General features: G+C 53.4%; 1 long non-coding RNA gene across 1 annotated transcript; it reads right to left on the bottom strand.

Moving 5' to 3' along the window:
- Window positions 1–1,049: 1,049 nt before the first annotated feature.
- Window positions 1,050–7,912, bottom strand: LOC117795281. Its single transcript, XR_004619214.1, has 3 exons — window positions 7,584–7,912; window positions 6,488–6,609; window positions 1,050–2,959 (listed from the first exon to the last, which is right to left on the bottom strand). It is a non-coding gene; the product is annotated as an uncharacterized LOC117795281 (long non-coding RNA).
- Window positions 7,913–8,495: the final 583 nt, after the last annotated feature.

Genomic DNA, 8,495 nt, shown 5'->3' with positions numbered 1-8,495 from the left:
TTTTAGAAATTACTTTTTTTTTTTTAAAGATTTTATTTATTTATTCGACAGAGATAGAGACAGCCAGCGAGAGAGGGTACACAAGCAGGGGGACTGGGAGAGGAAGAAGCAGGCTCATAGCAGAGGAGCCTGATGTGGGGCTCGAACCCATAACACCGGGATCACGCCCTGAGCCGAAGGCAGACGCTTAACCGCTGTGCCACCCAGGCGCCCCTAAAAATGAAGGAACTCTTAATACACACAACCGTAGGGATAGAGCTCAAATAATTATCTTGAGTAAAAGAAGCCAGACCAAAAACAAACCAAAAAAAGGGGTGGGGGAGTACATATGCTCTGATTCCATTTGTATAAAATTCTAGAACATGAAACCTAGTCTGTGAACACAGAAAGCAGGTCAAAGGTTGCCTGGACCGGTGGCAGTTATTTTAAAGGACTAGTGGCCGAAGGGTGGGGGATTCCGGGCTCCAGCTCCGACACACAGTGTATTTCATCCCCGTCCCACCTTACGCTCCCTTCCCAAAGCTCTGTGGCCTCCGTGGGCCCTCCGAGGGCGGCAGCCCCTGCTCTTCCCCAGCGGCACCAGCACCAGCAATCAGTCGCTTTCACATGTGGCGGGGTGTTCACTGCTCCTGGGCCACTCGCCTTCTTGTCCAGGAAACTGAAGAATGCACAGCTGATTCATCCAAGCCCCTGGAGTCCGTGGTGGTTCTGTGACCCACTCCCCCACCCCGGGGTATGGGTGACTTTCCCTCCTTCCCATCTCCATGAGCCTCTTGGGAGTGCTCAACAGCCCTCTCCTCTGACTGCTTGTCAAGCTACGTGTCAGCCTGCACATACCTCTCACTCCTGGGACATGACCCCCACCTGGAGTTTCCCTTCTGGCAGTCCGGTTGTCCTTCCATTGTCTTTCCACACACGGCTCCTCCTCTTTAAACGCGGGAACTCCCCACTTGTGCAACCTGCCTCCTAGCCTCATGCTGCGGCTTGGCGGGGGGGGGGGGCACCCTCCAGGATGCTTCCTCACCAGCCCTGCTAGCTTAGGCCTCTGCTCCTCCATGCTCTGGTCATGCTTGGTGCTCTCTGCATCCATGCTGATGAGCCTCCGTCCCCGGTCCCTCAGTGCCTTGACCTTGGCTCCTCTTTGGCCAGAGGACACAGCTGGGACCTGGTCATCACTAGAAACTGTCCCACCTCCAGAAGTTTGAACTCTGAAGTTCCGCATCCTCAGTAATCTCTAACCCTCCCCCCCACCACATCCACGAACCTCCCTCTGCCCTTCTCCTTCCCTTTGCCCCCAGCTGTTCAGCTCTTTCCTGCCTCCTGTCACCCTCCCACCCAACACAGATGCTAGGCTTCGCCCCTGTGCCTAGCTTCCTTGGCTGTTCTCACAGAGTCCCAGAGGGGCCAGGGCAGTGGGGGCCAGGGCAGTGGGGACCAAGGCTGCTAGAAGTTCCGGACTCTGGGAGAGCCTGTATTCATCATATTTTTTATTTTCTCTACAAGCATATCTCATTTTATTGCACTTTGCTTTACTGTGCTTCACAGATTCTGTCTTTTTACAAATGAAGGTTCAGATGTCGGTGGAGGAAGTGGAAACAGCCAGAGGACAGAACCAGGAGTGGAGCCCGAAGAGGGCACGGAGCTGCTGCAAAGTCAGGACCGAACGTGAGCTGCTTTGGGCCGCGCCAAGCAAGGGGTTTCCTGGGATGCAGCTCGTCCTGGCGGAGACACCGAGACGATGCTTGAAACGACCACCGAGGATCGAGAACGTGACTGCAGCTCAGCCGATGAGGCAGTGGCAGGGCTCGGGAGGACAGACTCCAATTCTGAAGGCAGTTCTGCTGCGGGTAAAATGCCACCCGGCAGCACCGGCCGCGGCAGAGAAACTGTGACAGATGAGCCGCTTGTCTTACGAACCTGCACGGCCGCGCCGGCCTCCAGCGCCCAGCACCCTGATGGGTTGGCAGCGCCGCCGAGACCCTCCAGCAGCGGCAGGACTGACTCACCGAAAGCTCAGATGGCAGTTAGCACGTTCTAGCAATAAAGTATCGTTCAATGAAGGCATGTCCATTGTCGTTTTAGACACAATGCTATTGCACAGCTCACAGACCCAGTGTCGTGTGTAGGGAACTTCCACGCACGGGGAAACCAACACAGTCCTTGGACCTGCTTTATTGCAGTATTAGCTTTACTGCAGTGGTCTGGAATCGACCCCACAACATCTCCCAGGCGTGCCTATACTAGGGATTTCTGAGGACAGAGACAGGTGTCACAGTGGAAAGAGCCCTGGGCAGGTTGTCAGGAGAGCCAGGAGAGCTCGGCCCACAGGTGACAGGCCGTGAGCTATGACAGAGGCTCTCAGGCTGTCCTCCGACACCACAGATCACCTTCAAGTCACAGAACATTTGGGGGTGTTTTTTGCTGAGCACGTGGCCACCTAAACAGGACCATGTTTCCAGGCCTCCGCTGCAAGCTAATGTGGTTGTGTGGCTGGTTCTCCTCAACGGGGTGTGAGAGGCTCTGCCTCCTACGGCTACATGAAATGGGACAATTTATTCAGCCACTCTGTGCCTTGGTCTCTTGATCTATAACACGAGTAAACAAAAGGTTGCAATGAAGCTTCCGTGGGTCAATACTGATAAAGTACATGATAAGTACTAAATATGCGTTAATTAAATAAGAAGTAAACACATGTGCTGTCCTTAAAGGGAAAGAGCACCGCCCCCTCCCTGCCTCCCTCTGACAGACTACAGACAGTACTGAGCCGTCTAGAACCATGGCGACAAGGCCCCATCCTGGGAAGGGGAGAGCAACAAGCTGGAAGGAGCCTGGGTCTGTGACAATAAGAGCCTGTCAGGGGAGAGCTGGCACTCACCACTATCTTGCTGAAGCCACTGGTTCATTACTTTGTTTTGTTTTGTGTTTTCTCCATCGCTGTTCTGGCAGCCAATCACATATCCTACATTAACACGGGGAGCATGAGTCAATGTCCTTCAAGGGCTGTGACCTCCCCAATGGCACCAATCTCTAAGAGCCAACTTCAGAATAGGGAATGATCACTGCTCCTCCTTCCTGCCTCAGCCATCAGGGTAGGCACGATTCTTGTTAAATCAATGAATGAATGGAGAACATTCCAGGCCACCAATATCTAACTGCTACCCACATCATGCAGCACTGAGACAGATTCTGTCCCTAGGATGACAAGGGTTCAGCATGTCCCTTTCTGCAGTACCTGGAGGCACCTGTAACAGTCATGCAGGGAAATGGCCAGTCCGGCCCCCGGTGCCCGGGTCCCACACACCAGGCTGGCTCCACGATGAATCCAGGTGCTGGACACCAAGTTCCTATCCTGCAGCCAGCCCAGGCTCCCAGAGACGGAAGTAGATCAAAATGCACCGAACCTTTTCCTAAAGGTTCTTAAGCCATATCGTTAGGTGAAAACAAGCTGCAAGGTGAGATGCGCACTATGGTATTTGTCTTTGCAACCCTGTATTTTTCCAGTTCCCACGCGTATGAAAATGCGTAAGAGAGGAGTCTGAGATGTCGCACGCTTCAGTGACAACATGGGGGTCCTCGGGAGGGGCAGGGTCAAGAGACCCCTTCAGCTTCATCTGCACCTTTTACATTTCATGATGGGAATGTACTCTTATAAGAATACTCTTGCAGAGTCAAAATGCCAACACTTTCAAAGGGTAGAGGCTAGTTAGTCTCTGTTCAGAGATCGCCAACCCTGGTTCTCAAACATGGACCTGCCCAAGGTCCCTTGAGGAACATGTTGAAACCCAGACCCCACCCAGACCTACTGAAGGAGAACCCACATCTACACTTTCCCTAGGACCCCAGGAGGAGGAGCCTGCCTGTGGAAGCATCCAGTAAATAAAGCTGCCCCTGGGGCCCCCATGTTTGCAGCAGAGGGCACAAACAGCTCCTGGAGCAAACCCTGGGGGTGGGCGGTTAGAGGAAACAGAGCTCTCTCTTGCTGAGTCTGGGAAAGATTACAGAGAGGGTGGAAGGCAAGAAAGTAATGTTAAAACAGCAGGGATGTCTCAGGCCACAGGACAGACCCCAAGTCCCCTGAGGACCTCATTTCTCCACCTCCCAGTGCTCACCTGAGCCCTACTCAGGAGCAAATCCCAGCTCCCTGGCAAAGCTGAGCTGGGGTTGGAGGCCTCTGGCCTGAGGGCACGGCAGCCAGGCCCTGCTGGCTGTGCACTTGCCCGTAACTGTGGTGCCTGCCCTGGGCGACCAGTCCTGCCACCCTGGCCGCAGGGGCCCAGCCTGGTGGCTGCAGGCACCCTACAACAGCTGCCCAGGCTCCTGCCCTTCGAGCACTCACAGCAGGAGAGCCGTGCTGCCACCGGCCCTCCGCCCTCCCGCTCACTGCCTCAGCCTACTGCCCGGGGCCCCCTTACTAGGCCTGCCCTTGGTTGTCTTATGCACGTCACTCAGCACCCCAGTCAACACCGGCCTTCTTTCAGCTCTGAGGTCAATGTGACTGCATTCAAACACTCAAAGAACTTGCTTCAAAAGTAAGCCTTTCTTCCCAAATAAAATGTCTGAGTCTAGAAAGCAAGGAAGAGGTGTCTTGGCAAGACCCTGTGTTCTGAGGGAACCTGTCCCCTGCTTCAACCACAGTGGTCCTGCTTTGCCCTGTGTTACAGGTTTCCAGCAGTCATTCAAATAAAGGGTTACTCGCCTAAAAAAAAAAAGCCTTTGAAAACTGCATGTTGAAGACACTGCTACCATCTGAGCGATAATGATAACTGAGCTACTGTTGTTCATCATTCATCTCATTTCCCAAAGGCCCGGCCAGTGCGGGAGGTGGCACAGGCACTCCCTGGGTGCCGGGACGCTGGGTCTAGCCCTCATAGCAGCTCACTACACCCTCCTGTCTCTGTCTCTCCACATGGGGGGACTCCTGACACAACGTCCTTCCCAGGTGACGGTGGAATGCGCGGCCTGCACTCCTCTCCAGGGGACAGGCTCTGGGGGCTCTCACCCTGCTCCGCTGCCTGCTCTGCCTCCCCTCTCCTCTGGGCTCTGGAGCTTGGGCTCGGAGGCGGCGCAGTCTATGAGGGAGGAAAAGGGGCCTAGTCTGCCATAAAGGCAGTGACGGGGCTCGGCTCACCCTTGAAGGGAAAGGGCGCCTGCCAGGCATTTAGAGTAGGATCCACCTCCCTTCAAGATATGTGGAGGACAGCACTGAGTTTTGGGGGGAGCAGAGCTCCCCCATGCTCCCCAGGCAGGCAGTGCAGGTGACCAGCCAAGAGGAAGGCTCCCATCCTACTGCCCCCACAGGGGATAAAGTGGAATCCAAGAAAGGCAAAGAACCCAAAGCCATCTAGTCCAGCCACCTAATTTGACAGATGGGGAAGCTGAGGCCCAGGACAGGGAGTGAGTCACACGTGGAAGTCAGCAGTCAGTCCGTGCATCCTGCAGCACAGGCCTACTGCAGCCCTCCCTTCTACGTGCTCCCCTGCATCCCCGGGGCCTGGCATCCTCCCTCATCCTGTGGACTCGCAGCACACCAGGACCATCTTCTGGAAGAGGAAAATTGGTGGCCAGGTAAGGGAAGGAAAGCACCTTGCTCTGGGCCTCAGCCTCCCAACTGGGGAGAGTAGACAAAAAAGCTAAGTGCTGGGGCGCCTGGGTGGCACAGCGGTTAAGCGTCTGCCTTTGGCTCAGGGCGTGATCCCAGCATTATGGGATCGAGCCCCACATCAGGCTCCTCCGCTATGAGCCTGCTTCTTCCTCTCCCACTCCCCCTGCTTGTGTTCCCTCTCTCACTGGCTGTCTCTATCTCTGTCGAATTAATAAATAAAATCTTTAAAAAAAAAAAAAAAAAGCTAAGTGCTGAGCTGCTCGAAGCAGTGGGAGAACTCGGGTGTGCAAGCTGAAATGGAATGGGGGTGTGGCAGCTACGAAATCTGTTAGATCATGTCTTACACAAACACGCAAGTACACACGCCCTGGCTCTTAATCCACAGCCTGAAGAACTTGTTCCAGGACTCAACCTCCTTTTCTGGACCTGGGGCACGCTTACGAAAATGCCTACAGTATGTCCTTCACCCAGTAGTTTCTGCACAACTCACAGTGTGCAGAGTACAGCTCAGTGAGTCCTCGAAGTGCAAATATAAATCAGGGGAAGACTCAGCTCACCAGAGATAAACAGGCTGGAAGGGGAGAGAAGATGTGTGTGTGAGAGCTGCCCCTGGTGTCATAGGAAGGGCAGTATAGCGAGGAGCAGCTGCCAAATCACGGTCAGTCTCCATGAGACCTTGGGCAAGTCATTTAACCTCCCTGCATTTCATTTCATGTCATTAAACCTAAATATGGGAATTAAGGATACCTTCTACCTGCTTGAAGACAGCTGATCAAAGGATCTCAAAGTGCTTTCTGTTCTCAAATCCAAGAGGCTCATTTGATTCAATAAAGGAATAAAGTCAAGGACTCTGGGCCTGGAAGCCCCCAGGAGCCAGCCTCTTACCCAGGGAGATCAGAGTCTCGTGGTTCCCTTTCATGTGCTTGCGGAGCTCCTTCTGCTGGTGTTCCAGGCTGCCCCACTCCTGCTCTGAGTCACATGGCCACATCTTCTGTTGTCAGGGACACCTGGAAGGATAGGTCCCCCCACACCAATGTGAGTCACAGCCGTTTCAGATAACAGTTAAAACCAGCTCCAGGCTCCTCTCCCCATGCCCAAACCAGAGGGCACTGCTGGCCAAACCATCGGTCAAATGTAACCTCATCTCCAGCACACCTGCTTCAGGTAAAAGCAGGGACAAGAGGCTAGAAGGATTCAGGATCAGTGCTCCTGGGTTCTCGTCTCCTCTCCCAGGCTCACACGTATCTTCTGTGATTTCCCCTACCTGAGCCAGGCCTCACCCTCAGAGGTCATTCTAGAGCAGCAAGCACAACCATAACCCTCCCCACCAGCCCCACGCCATCTGCTGCGCAGCCATCTCTGCTGTCTCACACTTCTCTTCTGAGACTTTTCAAGCCTTTTAAAGTCAACCGGTGACTGGCATCAAGAGCCAAGAAATCCAGGGGCGCCTGGGTGGTGCAGTCAGTTAAGTGTCTGACTCTTGGTGTCAGCTCAGGTTATGATCTCGGGGTGGTGAGATCGAGCCCTGCACTGGGCTCCACGTTCAGCGCAGAGTTCACTTGGAATTCTCTCTCCCTCTCCCTCTGCCCCACTCACCCCCATGTTCTTTCTCTCTAAAATAAATAATCTTTAAAAAAAAAAAAAAGAGCCAAGGGGTGCCTGGGTGGCTTAGCTGTTAGGTGTCTGCCTTTGGCTCAGGTCATGATCCCAGGGTCCTGGGATCAAGCCCCGCATTGGGCTCCCTGCTTGGCAGGAAGCCAGCTTCTCCCTCTCCCACTCCCCTTGCTTGTGTTCCATCTCTCGCTGTCTCTCTCTGTCAAATAAATAAATAAAATCTTTTTAAAAAATAAATAAAAATAAAAAATAAAAAAAAGAGCCAAGAGGTCAAGTTTTGGCAGACGTGGCAGCGTTCCCTCCACTATGAGTCTAAGGACGCTGCTGAAACCAAAAAAGCCCTCTCCATCCCACCAAGTTCCTGTACCTTGGGGGCCTCCCCATTGTTGCCCGGGGGCAGCCTCAGGACCCAGAAGTTCCATTTCTCAGCAGGTTCTCCATGTTCTCCAGCAGCCTCTGCAGCAGGCTGGATTCCTGCAGCAGGGTCCCCAGCACGGCCCACTTGCCCTCCAGCTGGTTCCCAAATTCCAAAGCCATCTTCTCACAGTTAGGCAACTTCTTCTCAGCTGTTTCTGTCTGCCAGCTCTGAGGTTGGCTGCCTGGGACTCCATCATCTCCACAATCTGAAAGGCGGCCGAGATGGCCAGAAGAGAGACTTCTGCATGTGAGATGTGAGCCTCTCGTGGGAGGCCAGTCCCCATATGCCATTCCTGCAACTAGACACAAGGAAGCGAGTCAGCCACCATGAGAGAGGTACCAGAGCCATTCCCAGCTACAGGGTCCTTTGGATGGGGGAAACTTGTCCTGGATGCCAGCAGACCTTACTGGTCAGACCCCCAAACAGACCCTAGCTGGCAGACTTTCAAAGACAGTGGACGCTGGACACCACAGAGACCCCAAGGGAAGGATCTTGAACCAAGACCCAGGGGCAATGGAAAACGAATAACAAAGCATTAACATCATGAATGGACAGAGTATAATGGATTCAAATCATAGCTCTACCACATAATAGTGATATTAGCTTAGCCAATTACTTAATCAAACTTTCTTCTTTCATCTGGGAACACAGCCCAGCAGAAGTGAGGAAGTGAGTGGTCCAGAAAACTTCCCAGGAGACCAGTGCACACTCAGAATGCTATTTCAGTTGTCAAGTGTTCTAGAGCAAACCCACCCCATTACTCAGGACTCAGACGTAAGGTTCTGTTGTTCAGGCTTTGGTATCTCTAAGGCCTTTCTACCCTGACATTCACTGGCATGTGACCTACTGACATTCACTGGC

This window comes from Ailuropoda melanoleuca, chromosome 1 (assembly GCF_002007445.2).
Source record: "Ailuropoda melanoleuca isolate Jingjing chromosome 1, ASM200744v2, whole genome shotgun sequence".
Classification (NCBI taxonomy): domain Eukaryota; kingdom Metazoa; phylum Chordata; class Mammalia; order Carnivora; family Ursidae; genus Ailuropoda; species Ailuropoda melanoleuca.
This window is presented reverse-complemented; position numbering and strand designations above follow the sequence as displayed.